Source organism: Typopeltis vanoorti, chromosome 14 (assembly GCF_054136105.1).
Source record: "Typopeltis vanoorti isolate ZY-2024b chromosome 14, IOZ_Tvanoo_1.0, whole genome shotgun sequence".
NCBI classification, from domain to species: Eukaryota; Metazoa; Arthropoda; class Arachnida; order Uropygi; family Thelyphonidae; genus Typopeltis; species Typopeltis vanoorti.
The window spans coordinates 98,547,912-98,565,462 of NC_143562.1; the positions used below are offsets into that span (position 1 = coordinate 98,547,912).

The 17,551-nt window shown below is 36.7% G+C and overlaps 1 protein-coding gene across 2 annotated transcripts in view; it reads left to right on the forward strand.

The window, feature by feature from the left end:
* LOC150099795 (alpha-2-macroglobulin-like protein 1) overlaps window positions 1-17,551 on the forward strand; it is a 1,007,775-nt gene that overhangs the window by 784,795 nt on the left and 205,429 nt on the right. The window lies entirely within an intron of this gene.

Here is a 17,551-nt window from a genome sequence, read left to right on the forward strand (position 1 = left end):
CTTTAATTTAAAAACATTTTTTCTAGCATAGCTGAAAACAACCTCAGGAAGTTTTTTTGATATGTGATCAGTAGAAAGCATGATTATGAAAGGATGATATTGATTGGTGAAAAAGATGAGTGGCAATAATCTGTTTCATGAAGGATAGAGCAGACAAGAAAGGTGATTCACTTGGTAAGGCATCAAAAAGCAAATGTGTAGTATTAGCAGTGGTTAGCTAATGAGAATGATTATGGAAGGATAATATTGGTCAGTGAGAATGGTAGAATGCACTGTGGAGATTATAACTGAGATATGAAATGAGCAATTCATAAGAGTATTTTCATCCTCATGAATGTGACTCAAGTTTGGGATGATTGCCAAATAACTATAAGGGGTATTAAATATCATGATGAGAAGTGGCAGTGTATTTGAACAGTGTTATGAAAAGTGTTCCCCCCCCCCTTAAATTATGTTATGTAAATTTGTAAAATAGTGCATTTGTGTGATAGCCAGACTGGATATTATCATTGTGACTGTGGTATTGTGGTTCTAAAAGTGTTCACTTTCGTTTTTATCTTGATTAACATGGAATTGCTCATTAGCATTACAAAAATGGCAGCAGTGATGGCAAAGAAGCATACTCCAGCACAGAAGATACTGAGATAAGGAGTGATGAGAGCTTGGTCCACCTTTACTGCGCGTTGCCTCAGTCCTGAGGATACTTTCAGGTGCAAACTTTGTTTGCTTATACTTGGATAAAGGATTAAACTAAATTTATTATAGTCTAACCAAGTAGAAAATAAACTTCTAACATCTTTCTCTAAATCCAGAGTGGTTTAGTGATGGGGTGGTACACCTTTTTGACAACTCGTATAGGTATTAACTCAGAGATCAAGTTTTTCCATTGATTTCTCACAGTGGACAAGATATGACAGTTGTTTCATGTATGTGTCCAAAAATCCTAAAGTTCTATGGAGTGGTAGATGAATGATAAAAAGGAACATATTATAGTATGTGAGAAGTGCGATAAAAGGCTAGGATGTTCCAAAAACGAGAACGGTTATTACCAGGAATAATCAGGAAATGGATAGGAGTGCTAGTGATGGTAATAATAGAAGTGATATATAATAAATTTAGTTTAATCCGTTATCCAAGTGTAAGCAAACAAAGTTTTCAACTGAAAGTATCTTCATGACTGAGGCAACTCGCAGTAAAGGTGGACCAAGCTCTCATCACTCCTTGTCTCAGTATCTCCCATAATGCAAAGCACATCTCCTTGCAGACATATATAATGCTATGCATTAAGGGAAGGGCCACTACCCAGACTGGTTTCGACCTTTATTGAGGTCTCGTCAGTGGGAGCCAGACCCAGAAGTGGTGATACTAAGGAAGAAGTAATGGAGAGGTCATATTTACCTATACGAGTTGCGGAAAAGGTGTACCACCCCATCACTAAACCACTCTGGATTTAGAGAAAAATGTTAGAAGTTTATTTTCTACTTGGTTAGACTATAATAAATTTAGTTTAATCCTTTATCCAAGTATAAGCAAACAAAGTTTACACCTGAAAGTGTCCTCAGGACTGAGGCAACTCACAATAAAGGTGGACCAAGCTCTCATCACTCCTTATCTCAGTATCTTCTATAATGCAAAGCACATCTCCTTGCAGACATGTATAATGCTATGCATTAAGGGAAGCACTACTACCCAGACTGCGACCTTTATTGAGGTCTCATCCGTGGCAGCCAGACCCAGAAATGGTGATACTAAGGAAGAAGCAATGGAGAGGTCATATGTACCTATACGAGTTGCCAAAAAGTGTACCACCCCATCACTAAACCACTCTGGATTTAGAGAGTGGTTTAGTGATGTTGGAAGTTTATTTTATACTTGGTTAGACTATAATAAATTTAGTTTAATCCTTTATCCAAGTGTAATCAAACAAAGTTTGCGCCTGAAGGTATCTTCAGGACTGAAAATACAAGTGATGTGGAAGAGCTTAGGCAAGAGTCAATGAAAATTTAAAAGTCAAGTTAAATGTATTGAGGAGGAAAATGAACTTTTAAAGAAGAGCATAACTGCTGTAAATGACAAGGAAGTTAATAAGAAGAAGTAAATATCTAAGGATGACAGGCTTTATATGATGACTCAATCATTAAAGGTGGGGGTAAAAGATAAAGGGCACAAGACATGTTTTACAGATTGTGCAATAAAACAAATATCAGATGCTTTGTAGAGAAGGAAGGAATAGGTATCAGAATTAATGATGGTAGTGGACACAAATGACTTGAGTATTGAGACATAGAATGTGGAAAGGGATTTGAAGAAATTGTTGCAGGAAGCGAAGAATAATAATGTCATTGGGAAAATGGGTAGTTTGTTGCCCAGATATGACAGTAGTGAACTGCGAAGGAGAGCAATGATAGTGAATGACAAGATGGCTGTATTGTGTAAGACAGAGAGTGTTCAATTTGTGAATATATAGAATGATTTGAAGGAAGTTAGAATGATTCAAGGCTGATGGAATACATTTGAATGAGTTTGGTGTTGGTCATTTGGAGCGATTGTGGTTTAGTAAGAGTGCAGAGTCTATACGAAATTAGTACCACTAAGAGTCAGAGAGAGAGGGGGGTTGCGAAGCAGGTCATGGAAGAACAGGAAAATGATGGATATAAAGGTGAGGATGGGATTATAGCAGAGCAGAGTGATGTAGTGCAAAATGGTGGGGATGATTAGTGCAAAATGGATGATTGATGATTAGAATATAAATGAAAATCAGTCACGATCAGGAAATGGGGATGGTCAGAACAAAGAGAGCAGTGCACTGTAGCAGAGAGAGTAAAGAGTGATTGTGTTCTTGGAATGGCCTCAAAGAGTGGAGAATTGTTACGGTTGTATATTAATGTTCTGAGTATCAGAAATAAAGGGGCTGAGTTTGTAGCATTGATTAAATTAGTATGCCCAAAGATAATTGGCATAAGTGAAACTTGGTTGATTGAGGATGATATACTGTCAGGACTTGAAATGGTAGGATACAGAATTTTCTGAAAGGATAGGAAGATCAAGAGAGGAGAAGTATTGTTAACGGTAGAAGAGGAATTGCATCCCTCGAGAGTCGAAGTAGAAAATAGTAGTACGTGTGAAGATTTTAAAGCTGTTTGGTGTGAAGTTGAGTTCAATAGAATAGTATATCTAATAGGATGCTATTATAGGGCAGGGAAGTGTCTCCATAGCTCAGTCGGTATAGACAAAGCCCTTTGGTCGAAAGACTTGGTTTGGATTCCCATCCATGACATGAAGAACCTTTATCTGGTCTTTTTTGACTAAAAGCGAGTTAGTCAGTCTCATATGGAGGTAGGGAGTTTTTTTCACCTAAAAACTCAGTTTTTTTGTCCTCTAGAACAGGCGAACTGGCTGTATGAATACACATGGCATTACAGCCATGAATACTTACAACAATATGTGGAAGAGATAGGGTCCTCACCACATCATAATGCCCATAGATAACCATGCGTCACATCATGGTAATCAACCTCCTAGATAGGAGATGGCACTTGAATATAGGCCAGGGAAAATGGAAGTATTGATTGTGAAATGTTTAGACAAATTAGTTGGTCAAGTAAAAGGAGAATGATCCTAATGGGAGATTTTAATTATAGAAATGTGATTTGGTATAGTAATAGTAACTTGTTGAGTTTCTGCAGGATAACTATCTAAAGCAGCATGTGATGGAAGCAACACAAGGTTTATTGGTGTTTGATTTGGTGATATTCTCACAGGCTGTGGTTGAGAATGAGGTATCAACACTGTCATCTGTTGGTGAAAGTCATCATGAGGTATTGGTTTGGAAGGTACTCAAACAGGAAAACATTATCAAGGTCTATATGTGAAACTATAAGGTGGGCAATTATCAGAAGCTCTGTAGTCAACTAGCATGAATACATTGAGTTGATGAATTGTATAGAAACAATGTTGACAGTGCATGGGAAATGATAAGACAGTATCTAGCACAAGTAGTGCATAACTGCATACCAAGAATTAAGTGCATAAATAGAGTAGGAGTGAGATAGATGAATGGTGAAATCAAGCAAGCAGTGTTACAAAAGAAGTTGTTATGGAGGACAGCTTGTAGTGAACAGATGCATGAAGAATATAAAGTGTAGGCCAGAAAAGTGACAAGCATCATTAAAAAAGAAAAAGTAGAATATCAGAGGAGATTGGCCAGTCAGGTCAAAACTAATTCAAGAGAATTTTTCTGCTATGTGGCAAGGAAGAGGAAAATAATTATGACATGTTGATGCTGGTAGATAGCTATGGTAGCAGAGTAATCATAGTAAATGATATACTGAAATTATTTAATGAACACTTCATCAGTGTATATCATAGTGGTGTGAATGATGTGCAACATGTAAAAGGGAGGCAAGAATTAGGAGAATTAAAGGTGAAAGAATTGGAGGTGTATCAAGTGTTGCTCATGTTAGATGTTAATAAGGCTGCTGGAATGGATGACATTTCACCACATGTATTTAAAGAATTGTATAAAAGAGTTAGCCATGCCCTCGTCCTGGTTATTTAATGAGAGTTGCAGTGGGTAAGGTTCGTAAGGTGTGGAAAGAAGGCAAAATAATACCTCTCCACAAGAATGGTTTGAAAACATGTTTCCAATTATAGACCAGTCTGTATATCTGCAGTTGTGATCAAAATGTTGGAAAAATTGGCTAGAAATAGAATACAGGATTGAGTTGATAAACATAAGATTCTCTATGATGGTCAGCATGAGTATGTGAAGGACAGATCTTGTTTAAGCATTCTACTTATGTTTTATGATATTGTGACGAATGTTGGAAAAGTAATATATTGATTAGATGGATTGGAAATTCACTCTCTGAATGATACCAGCAAGTTGTCTGGAGTGATATCTCAGAAAAGGAAGGAGACCAGTGGCATGCATCAGGGTTGTGTTCTTGGGCCCCTGATGTTTAATTTGTTTGTTAATGATATTTCATGTGGATTGACTAGGAATCTTGAAATGTTTGCTGATGATGCAAAGTTAGGTAGAAGTATCAGGAATAGTGCTGAAGTTAATTCTCTACAGGATGATTTGAATAGACTTTTAGCTTGGACAAATGAGTGGAGCTGCAGTTTTAATGTTAATAAATGCAAGGTGTGTTACACTCTGGGATACAGAGATATAAGGCTACATACTGTATTGGTGGAGCCTCACTTCAGGAAGTGGATGAGATTCAGGATCTTGGAGTGATGGTGGACAGCGGACTGAGGTTCCGAGGGCACATTGCATGTGTTGCAAAGACTACACATTGTATTGTTGCTATGATAAAAAGTACATTGACATGTAGTGATAAAGAGGTGATAGTGCATCTATATGAGCATTGGTCAAATCACATATGGTCTATTGTGCCCAGATTTGGTCACCTAGTTTTCATTGTGATGTTCTAACACTAGAGAGGGTCCAAAGATTGGTGGAAAGGAAGAAAAGAGGAGATATGATGGAACCTTCAAATTAATTAAGGGAGTCTATCAGATTAATAGAGAAGAAATTATAAAAAGACTGGATGTTAAGATGGGAAGAATGAGAGGCCATCTCTGGAAGTTGTACAGAGATGTTAAGAAGGAAGTGAGGATTAGATTTTTTTATGTGGAGAGTTGTTAGTGAGTGGAATGCATTGCCTGAGTGTGTTGTGATTGCAGGTAGCATAAAGAACTTCAAAGCTCATTATGATAGGTTGCTGGTTCAATGGGCCTCCCATGATGAGTCTCTTGACTCCATGGAGACTACAAAGAGATTACAAAATAATAATAATAACATGATTGAGAATAACTGTGAGGAGTAGAGCAGATTTACCTTTTCAAGAGGACTTGAATAGACTGGATGATGAGCAAGTGAATAGGATTGCCATTTCAATAGTGCAAAGCTTAAGGTTTTAAAATTTGTGAAGCAGAGTATACAATTGGTGAGGATATCTTAAAGTAGGTGGAGAAGATGAGGAACTTGGGAGCAATGGTGAATAATTATCTAAAATTTTGGAGGCACTTTGCTAAATTTTGAGGAATGCACAGAAAATTATGGCAATGATGCAGAAGATACTAATATTTAGAAATAATTATGTTATGGGTCCATTCTATAAGGCTTTGAGGCACATGGTTACTGATCTAGTTTTTAAAAAGGTTCTAGAAATGCTTGACTAAAGTGGTTTCTTGTCTCTGGATGTTTAATATGAAGACTGATTAAATGCAGTTTTCTGAGTCTGATGGATAGGCACGTACATTCAACTGACAACATATTTATCATACTGAATCTTAAAATCCTTAACACTCCTTGCGCTAACAACACATTTTAGTAATGTGTTCCATTCATTGACAATTCTCCATGTAAAAAATCTACTCTTTACACTCCTCTTCATCACACTTTTACATAACTTCCAAGGATGGCTTCTTGTTGTTTTCCTCTCACCTTCTGCTCTTTTTATAATCCCATCTGGAATAATCTGATAAAATCCTCTCAACTTAAATGTCTCTATCATATCACCTCTCTTCCTCCTATCCACTAAACTCTGCAATCCACATTTCTTCAACCTCTCTCTCCATAGCTTCCTCGCATAATTATGATGATGATAATAATAATAATAATAATTATTATTATTATTATTATTATTCCTTTGGCTTCCTCAGCTAATGCGATTTTCATTTTCTATGCCTGTCCTACTTCTTACTTGTGCTTTTCTACTCATCCATTTAATCATCATTGATGCTCATCCATTTAATTCCTAGTGATTAACTTCCTGCCCCTGGGTGTGCAGTCTGATGCTACTTTCCATAAACATTCTTGACCATTTTCTGTTCATTGCTGACAACCTTTCCTTGCAGTTTCTTATGCCATGGTGCTGCTTCAAGATGTCTCCCAATATTAGCATAAGAAACTGAAAAAAAAAGTTGTGAGTAATGCATAGGAAGTGGTCAAGCATATTATGGAAAGCAGCACCACATGCTTACTAATCTCCTGATTGTATGATCATTTTCTCCATTCAGAAGCAAACTGACTACATTCAGCAGATCCAACACTGTGATCTCCATTGTTTTATTCATTGTAGAACCTGATAACACTATCCTCAATACCAGTATCTTTAAATTAAAGATACCAAGAAATTATATACTTGGTTTAATCCTTTATCCAAGTTAAAGATACCAAGCAATTTTATAAGCTAGGTTTTAATCCTTTTTCCCAAGTAAGCAAACAAACAAGTAAGTCAAATTTGCACCTAAAAAACTTTCTACATCTTACTCTCATACTGAGATTTTTATTTAATAAGGTCAAAGCACCTTGTGGCAACTTGTTTAGGTAAAATTTATAAGCTCTGCATTACTTCAACCTTGGCATTTTTGGGTCTGGCTCCCACTGACGAGACTTCAATAAAGATCGAAACCTGTCTGGGTAGTGGCCGTTGCTTTTAATGTGTAGCATCATACATCTCCACAAGGGGATGTGCTTTGCATTAGGGGAAATACTAAGGAAAGTGATGAGAGCTTGGTCCACCTTTACTATGAGTTGTCTCAGACCTGAACTATGTTCAGGTGCAAACTTGACTTATTTGTCTCTTTGCTTACTTGGGTAAAAGGATTAAAACCTAGCTTATAAAATTGCTTGGTATCTTTAACATAGTATATACCCAAGGTAAAAAACTTTCTACACCTTTATCCAAGTGTAAGCAAACAAAGTTTGCACCTGAAATATTTTCAGGACTGGGACAACTCATGGTAAAAGTGGTATGACTTGCCTTAGTATTCCATAATGCTATGCATTATGGGAAGGGTCACTACCCAGACCAGTTTCCCTGTTTAAGTGCAGGGTTACCTCTCCAAAAATTCGTGCGATCAGCCAGATCACCCAGCAATGAGCGACCTGAGTGATCATTAAATCAGCGTTGGCTCCCACCAGTGGCAGGCTCACTCTACCACCAAGCAGAGCCATAATCTCATTGGTGGCCCCACTTAGAGACAGGCAAAGCCACAAGCAGAGCCGCTCATATCTCAGGGAAGGACCACCCCTTTTGTGCAAAGCACATCTGTGAAAGCCAGACCCAGAAACAGCAATAGCCGAGCCTGAGTTGAAACTTCATTGGCTACAGCCTTGCCACAACCACTTCTGCATATAAGCACTTCAGTGGGAGCCAGACCCAGAGGTGATACTAAGGTTGAAGTAATGCAGGAGTCATATTTTCCTGTACCAGTTGCCAAAAGGTGTCTCACCTTATCACAATTACTCTGGATTAGAGAAAGGTTGTTGGAAATTTTTTCAATTGGTTATACTATAAATTAAAGATACGAAGCAATTATTATTATGTCACACCTCCAGGGAATCCAAAGACTCATCGAGGGAGGATACCTTCTCCACAACTCTCCATCTCCACCACTCAATCTGACTACAACAAACCACTCTACTTTCATCTTCATCATCTACTGCCAACAACCCCCACTAGTATTTTCATAGACAGTTACAAACATCCATGCCCACGGCAGGATTCGAACCCGCAGCCTTTTGGTTGGAGAGCAGATGCGCTAACCACTCAGCCAACCAGGTTGGCCAATTATATACTTGGTTTAATCCTTTATCCAAGTGTAAGCAAACAAAGTTTGCGCCTGAAGAATTTTCAGGACTTGGGCAACTCATGGTAAAGGTGGTATTGACCACATCACTTGCCTTATTATCTTCTTCTTTTACCATCAAAAGTTCCTCTCTTCTTCACCTTTGCTTGATTAGAAAATAATTGACTTTTTTTTTATTTATCTTCTAAAATACTTCATTCATCACAAGTTTTAAATTGAAAATTCTCAGGTTCAAGAACATTGCTAGTGCAGTTCTCATGGATCATCTTTCCTCATTGCCCTTGGTACCCATGACCCCAGAGGTATTGTCTTATTATTAGTGACATCCTTGGCATCAACATTCTCATTGTGTTGACTGTTGACATATGTCTAGTCATATCTAGTCATATGTACCTAACATCTCTAATTTCTTTGCTGGACTTTGTAGTTCTCATTCTCAGTTCTGTTCTTTCTTTCATAACTTGTCTTCTACTATCACAACCAAAATTTTCAAACCATTTGAAAACTTTCTCATTTCTCATACCCTTTTTCTGTATCCTTCCAAAACTCATTCAGATATTCCCTTGTCAGAGTGATATACCTACTTTGCTTTATTATAATCACTTGTCATATTTGATTAGGTTAGTCTAATGTAGGTTGCTAACCTAAAATTTTTAAAAACATAAAACATGTTTATTATAGTTTAGCTAATTGTAATGTATTTATGTTGTACTATGCATTATTATTATTACTCATTATGCTTTAATAATGACTGTGATACATGGCTGACATCTTAACCAGAATTTATTACCAACAGGTTAATAATTGTTTTTGCTATTAACATGTTTCGGTTTTTAAACAAAACTTTCTTTATGGATATACCAAAAATTGGAATGTTGACCAACTTATGAATTTATAACTTAAAATGACACACACACATAATCAGCATTAAGAAAAGTTTTAGAAATATCTCCACAGTATGCACTTCATTTCTATAGCTATTGTTGTGATTTCCCTTCTTCTCAATGCACAATTGCTATGATATTCCAAACAGTTTGTGATAATTCTTTCCTACACATGGTTCAGTTTTCAAGCAAAATTGCCTCTATTAATATTCTGAAAATTTAATTATGAATCAACTTCTAATTTTAGTAAGATACCTGATTCTATAGCATTTGCAACATCTTGCAAGGATTAATACATATATTTATATATTAGAAAAAAAATATAAGATGATATATGTGCCATTAGTAAGTAATAAGCAAAGTAATAATAAATTATTGCAATAAATAACTAATAAAATAATATGTGTCCTCAATAAGCAAACATTCAGGAATCTGCACAATATGCAGCTTAATTGTTCCAAATAATGTTTAAGCTGTCTCATCATTAGCTGAGGAAATGCCACTCATTATTACATGAAATATCCTTCAACCTCATTTCTAGAGCTTTCCAAATATTGCATTTTATGGCCTTATACAACTTAATAGATCCACCTCTGACTTCTAATAAGCCAAATGAAAAATATGGGGGAAAATAATAAAAATGTATAATTGGGGTGATATAATTGAGAAGTTTTTGAGAGGTATTTAAATCTATGGACACTAAAAGGAGACTTTCCAAAGGGCAAGTTACAATCAGACATGTTATGCGGTGTTATGCAGTAACAGCAATAAAAGATAATTCTCATTATAATTTATTATAGTTTTTTTTTCCTTTAATTTTGCAGGAAGTCAAATCTGGATAGAACATACAGTCTATGGATAGCAGCATCAGCATACGATATTTTTTTTTTTGTTGTTTCTTATGTAATTGAGAACTTTCATCTTTTTTGCTTAAAGGAAGCACTTTACAGCTTCTCTCTGGCACATATCTGAATTGCCACCATCTAATGCTACTCTTGTGCTTTGGACCAATATAACTACTCTTGTGCTTTGGACCAATATTAAATAAAATAAGGGTTATAATAAATTTAGTTTAATCCTTTATCCAAGTGCGAGCAAACAAAGTTTGCACCTGAAAGTATCTTCAGGACTGGGGCAAGGTGGTACAACACCAAGGCACTCCTTGCAAAGGTGGAGCAGGCTACCAAGGCTCCTATCTCAGTATCTCCCATAATGCAAAACACATCTCTTTGCAGATATGTCTAATGTTATGCATTAAGGGAAGGGCCACAACCCATACTAGTTTCAACCTTTATTGAGGTCACTTCAGTGGGAGCCAGGCCCAAGTGGAGATACCAGGCAGAAGCATTAGCAGGTCATCTCTACCTATAGGAGTTGCTAAATGGTGTGCCACCCTTTTTTAATAAATTACTCTGGATTTAGAGAAAGATGTTGAAAGTTTATTTTTCACTTGGTTAGAGTATAATAAATTTAGTTTAATCCTTTATCCAAGTGTGAGCAAACAAAGTTTGTGCCTGAAAGTATCTTCAAGACTGGGGTAAGGTGGTACAACACCAGGGCACTCCTTGCAAAGGTGGAGCAGGCTCACACTGAAGAGACCTCAATAAAGGTCGAAACTAGTCCGAGTTGCGGCCCTTCCCTTAATGCATAACATTAGACATATCCGCAAGGAGATGTGTTTTGCATTATGGGAGATACTGAGATAGGAGTGTTGGTAGCCTGCTCCACCTTTGCAAGGAGTGCCCTGGTGTTGTACCACCTTACCCCAGTCCTGAAGATACTTTCAGGCGCAAACTTTGTTTGCTCGCACTTGGATAAAGGATTAAACTAAATTTATTATACTCTAACCAAGTGAAAAATAAACTTTCAACATCTTTCGCTAAATCCAGAGTAATTTATTAAAAAAGGGTGGCACACCATTTGGCAACTCCTATAGGTAGAGATGACCTGCTAATGCTTCTGCCTGGTATCTCCACTTGGGCCTGGCTCCCACTGAAGAGACCTCAATAAAGGTCGAAACTAGTCTGGGTTGTGGCCCTTCCCTTAATGCATAACATTAGACATATCCGCAAGGAGATGTGTTTTGCATTATGGGAGATACTGAGATAGGAGTGCCCTGGTGTTGTACCACCTTACCCGAGTCCTGAAGATACTTTCAGGTGCAAGCTTTGTTTGCTCGCACTTGGATAAAGGATTAAACTAAATTTATTATACTCTAACCAAGTGAAAAATAAACTTTCAAAATAAGGGTTACTCGAACTCAACCACAACAGTCGATCTGATATCTGAGATGGCTGCTAAGTGACTAATGGCTGGGCAGCATATACAGAACAGCTGGGATACACTGGACAAAGGGATGATTCATGTCCTGGGCAGAATTGTGTGAGATTTCATCACACTACTCTAAAACGTATTTAAAAATTTGATTTTTAAAACAAATTTAAAACTTATGAATTGTTAATTTCTGGAATTTTCCATTTAATATTTTCAGGCTAAGATTGACCGTTGGTAACTGAAACCATGGAAAGCGAACCCACGGATAAGGGAGGAGGACTACTACTATAAATTAAAGATGCCAAGAAATTAAATTCTTGATTTAATCCTTTATCCAAGTGTAAGCAGAGTTTGCACTTGAAGTCACTTCACGACTGAGCTACTTGTGTATAGAGACTAATTACTTCACATCAATTACCCTGGTATCCCATAATGAGATGCACATATTTTTACAAACACGTATAATGCTATGCATTTTGGCAGAGGCTACTACCCAAACTGGTTTCAACCTTTATTGAGGTCTCATCAGTGGGAGCCAGACCCAGTGGTGATATCAAAGTTGAAGTAATGCAGAAGTCATATTTCCATATACAAGCATCCAAAAGTTGTCAAACCTTATTAATAGTATTAGAGATAGATGTTCAAAGTTTTTGGACTACTTGTATATAAAGGCTAATGACTTCACATCAATTGCCTTGGTATCCCATAATACAATGCACATATCCTTACTGACATGTATAAAGCAATGCATGGGCCACTACCCAGACCGGTTTCACTATATAAGTGAAGAAAAGTCTCCAAAAACTCAAGATCACTCTAAACTCAGCAAGTGTGAGTGATCCAAAGGACCATTTTACTCAGTGGTGGTTCCAATCAGTGACAGGCCCACCCTGCCATGGATAGACCCTCAGCAGTGAATTTGCCCAATGGCAGACTCACCTTCACCACCGAGCAGGGCCATTATCTGAGCAGTGTCCCACTCAAAAACAGACATTCTCTCTGTGTAGAGCTGCTCATATCTCAGCACAATAATTACTGTGGTAAACCTTTACCATGAGTTGCCTCAGTCCTGAAGATACTTCAGGTGCAAACTTTGTTTGCTTACACTTGGGTAAAAGATTAAACTAAATTTATTATAGTCTAACCAAGTGGGAAAAAACTTCCAACATCTTTATCTAAATCCAGAGTAATTTAATAATAAGGTGAGACACCTTTTGGCAACTCATATAGGTAAATATGACTTCTCCATTGCTTCCACCTTGGTATCACCACCTCTGGGTGGTGATACCAAGGTCGAATCCGGTCTGGGTAGTGGCCCTTCCCTTAATGCATAGCATTATTATACATGTCTGCAAGGAGATGTGCTTTGCATTATGGGAGATACTAAGACAAGGAGTGATGAGAGCTTGGTCCACCTTTACCATGAGTTGCTTCAGTCCTGAAGATACTTCAGGTGCAAACTTTGTTTGCTTACACTTGGATAAAGGATTAAACTAAATTTATTATAGTCTAACCAAGTGGGAAAAACTTCCAACATATCTCAGCACAGCGACCACTTCTGCACAAAAGGACACCAGTGGGAGCCAGACCCAGAAGCAATACCAAGGTTGAAGTAATGCAGAAATTATATTTCCATATATATACAAACAGCCAAAAGGTGTCTCACCTTATTTCTAAAATACTCTGGATTAGAGATAGATATTGAAAGTTTTTTCACTTGGTTATACTATAAGTTAAAGATGCCTAGAAATCATATTCTTGGTTTCATCCTTTATCCAAGTGTAATGAAACAAAGTGTGCATGTGAAGTGACTTCACATGCAAACTTTGTTTCGTTGCACTTGGATAAAGGATGAAACCAAGAATATGATTTCTTGTCATCCTTAATTTATGTGAGCCATTCTCTATATGGAATTGATTTAAATTTTATGTTCCTTTTTGAAGTATTCCAAACACAACCCCACTCCTTCTTACGTGCCATGCCCGCTCACAGTAACTGAAATTATTATTATTATTAAGAGAGACCTCCAGGGAGTCAGGAACTGATCGAGGGAGGCCATACTATTGACATCAACTGTCATACCTGTTCTTGAATTCAATCATGCACCACTCTATGAGAGAATCTAGCCCTAACCCCCTTCTTGACAGCATTCATTTTCAACTTCCATGGATACCCTTGCATCCTTTCCCCAGCCTCCACAAAATGAAAAATTCCATCTGAAATTCTGTAATAACCCTTTTAGAAGTTTGTAAGTCTCAGTCATATCACAACCCCCTCTTTCTCCTGTTTGCTAGTGTCTGCAGCCTACAAATTCTCAATCTGTCTTCATAATCTGTATTCCACAATCCTGATATCTGCTTATAATTTCTAATTATAAAATTATATCTACTTTTTTTTCTCATTTCATATTCCATACTTTTCATGGTGTTTTCATATTTCAAGAAATTAAATAAAATAATTATTTCTTATCTATATCCATACTATTTCTTTCCAGTTTGATTATTCTAATCACTACTTTTTTGTCTTTCTGTGTCTCAGTATTCAGCTGCATTGGGAATATTGATCAGCTAAAATTATTGTAATTTTTACAAATAGATTGTCTGCTATTGTGTGTACTTAAAAAGGCCTATCTTTATTGTCATGAAATTTAATTATTAAGGTTAATGTTATGTTATGTTAACGTTAATGTTATGAAAATTTTTTCTACAGCAGAATCTTTTTTCTTTGAATATGCCATATAACATTCTTTTTGTGCTTTATCTATATATATATATATATATATATATATATTACACAGAAACCTGTGTAGCTCAGTGGAAGTGGCTCTTGCATCCTCTGCGCTAAGTCGCTCGAAGTTAGACCTTAGGTTCAAGTCTAGTCGTTGACTGGAGGAACTTTTTCTAAGCCTATCTTTGACCGGTTCCCAAGTTAGTCGATCTCTGGCACAGGCAAGCGGGATTTTTTCTCCCAGAAACTGGGGTTTTTCATCCTGTAAATTCAAGAAAATCAACAGTAGAACCCACATTATTTCAGACAGTAATATACCATGTCAGGGTTAGGTACCAAGAGACGACAGCACTTGTTTGCCCGTCTCTTCGCTGGTACTGTATTTAATTAGTGATAGACATGAGCCAGCTATCTCTGATTGACTACCAGTGGAGATTGAACTGCCCACTCAGTCTCCAAAAGCTAGATAGGGTTAAAAGGCCTTTCTTACTCCCTATAAGGGAATGAATGTCGTAAGCCGATTTATTATTTTTAATATATATTACACATGAGAAATTTGGACCTATATGACACCAGTGCTCTGTGGGGACAGCAAAAAAGGTTCACGTTCCTTTTTTTTTTTTTAGTGAAACAATTCACTTTTCAAATGATGCATGTTTGACCCAATTAAAACTGGGATTTCCTGCAAAACAAAATTTGAATATTATGAGATTACATGACATCTTCTGTTGAGAACTGATAAGATATTCAGACTGTATTTTCTCCATGCCCTCTCCCATTGTGGGAGGTTTGAGTCTTCTATGATGGTAACCCATTCCATATTGGTAGAGGATATATATTTGTTTGAATGAATGTATGAAGATTAAAGGCAATCACAAACATCTGTTATTCAGGTGGGATTCGAACTCTTAACCTTTTAGGTGGAGGGCAAATACACTAACTAAATGGTGTTGACAGTTTTTCTGAAAATAACGATTATAATTAATAATAAAATGCTATTTTCTATGGTCTGTATTCTGAATGCTCTGTAAAGAACTGTGAATATGATATTAAAAAAATAAAAAAATGGCATTCCTAAAAAGAAGAGAAGAATTTTCCTAATTTCATTCCTTTTTAGAAATTAGGGCTCTTCTCCATGCAAAAACAAAGAGATCAGTCAATGAACATGCGTTTCACATATACATGTGCTCCAGTGCTCCATAGTGTATGCCTATAACACAGATCTGAGGAAAGTGCAACAGATTTTTTATTTTTTTTTTGGTTAGAAAAACCTGGTTTTGTAACTTATCTTGTATTGTGAGAACCTTCATCAGGGCTTTTCAACTGAAGTTGCCAATCTCATACTGAGGTGATGAAATTTCCTTATCAGGAAGTCATGTTTTTCACCATGCAAAACATGCAAAGCAACTGGAAAATATCTGACACACAATGCTTTTGCCACATAGTTGCTACTTCTCTAATACCAATCAAAACAAAATTACGGCTTTAGTTTTCACCACCTGGCAAAATCTTGGATTTAATGCTTTAATCATTTTTCTAATTGAGACAACTAAACTTGGGTAGCTTACTGGAGAACATCACTGCTATTTTACTTAATGGCTGCAGATTAGAGTCCCCATACTGACATGAATAGTTATGAAAATATTTAGGTAGTAGATGAATTTGGTTCTGTAAATAGCATAGTGGAAGGCCATCATCCAGTTTATTGGAGTCTTGAAAAAACATGTTTGGTCATAATCGTGATGATAATTACCTTACAAATAGTATTAATGTGTTATAGATTTGCAAACTTTTGTGGGGTTGGGGATGTAAAATAAAAAATAAAAAAGTTTGTGCCTAGAAGGCATAAGTGTCCTGATGGTTCTCCCTATATTTATTTTAGTCCTTCAAAAATGTACTATTAGCCACTTTGAAGGAGCAGTATATTATTCTGTGTGTTATAAAAAACAATTTAAAAAACTCCTCTTCAAAAGGAACTGGAAACAGTACATTCAGGCATCTCTGTATCAATATCAATATTTCTAGTCCTGAAAATGACTGTTTTTGATGGCCCTGAAAAGGAACTTTTTTTTTTTTTAATACTGTTCAAAATTTATATACTGCATCTTGGAACAGTATGAAACCCCACCCAGGAAGTAACACTTGGGACACTCAGTCAGTCCCAAGTTTGGATAAGGGGGAGGGTTGATGTGAGGAAAGACATCCAGTCATAAAAACAGTACCAAAACCTATATAATGAGTCAAGTGTTGGACTATTCAATGACTGCTAGTGTACCTCATAGGCGATGCACAGATACATCGCCCTACATCTGTGAATGACTGCAGCTACTATAAAATACTACATTGCCCCCCCCCCCCCCCCCACACACACACACACTTTCTTCCTACCCAAAGGTGGGTGCCAGCAGATCACCACCAATAGTATTTTTTTAACCCTGTAAATTATGTGTTCTCTTGGCTATATGAGTTTTTCTTTTTAAGTCATTATAGAGGACCTGCTCTAAACCTGCTCTAACCTTCCATAGAGCCATTTATTTTCTGCTTTAATCTTCCATATAGTGATAGGAAGAAATAAATCTTATTCAGGTTCCCAGTTCTGAATTTGAAATCTGTCCAAATTTCTACTACATGAATGCTATAGTTGCTCCCTTGTTTCCTTTAGCACAGGTCTTAATCCTTTTATTATTAGAAAGATGTCAGTATTATGGTCTTCTTACTGTCACTAATACCATATGTATCAACATAGTATTTCTCTAATTTACCATTTACCCTCCTTATAGTGATGTGCTTATCTTCTGTCCTGTTGAATCCAGTAGCTGACTTTTTCATGTTTTGCCTTAGTTTCGTAAGAAAACAGCAGAGACCATAAATGACTGGATGACACCCTAGCTGCATAATATGTGATTATATTGTATCCTTTGTAATGTATATGTAGCTTTAGCCAATATTAATTTACTTTGGTTGGCTAAGTTCCAAATTGCCAGCTCACCCACATTTGTTCATGCATAGAACCAACTAGGACTTATAATTCAATGTCTCCAATCACTGATCATGGGATCATA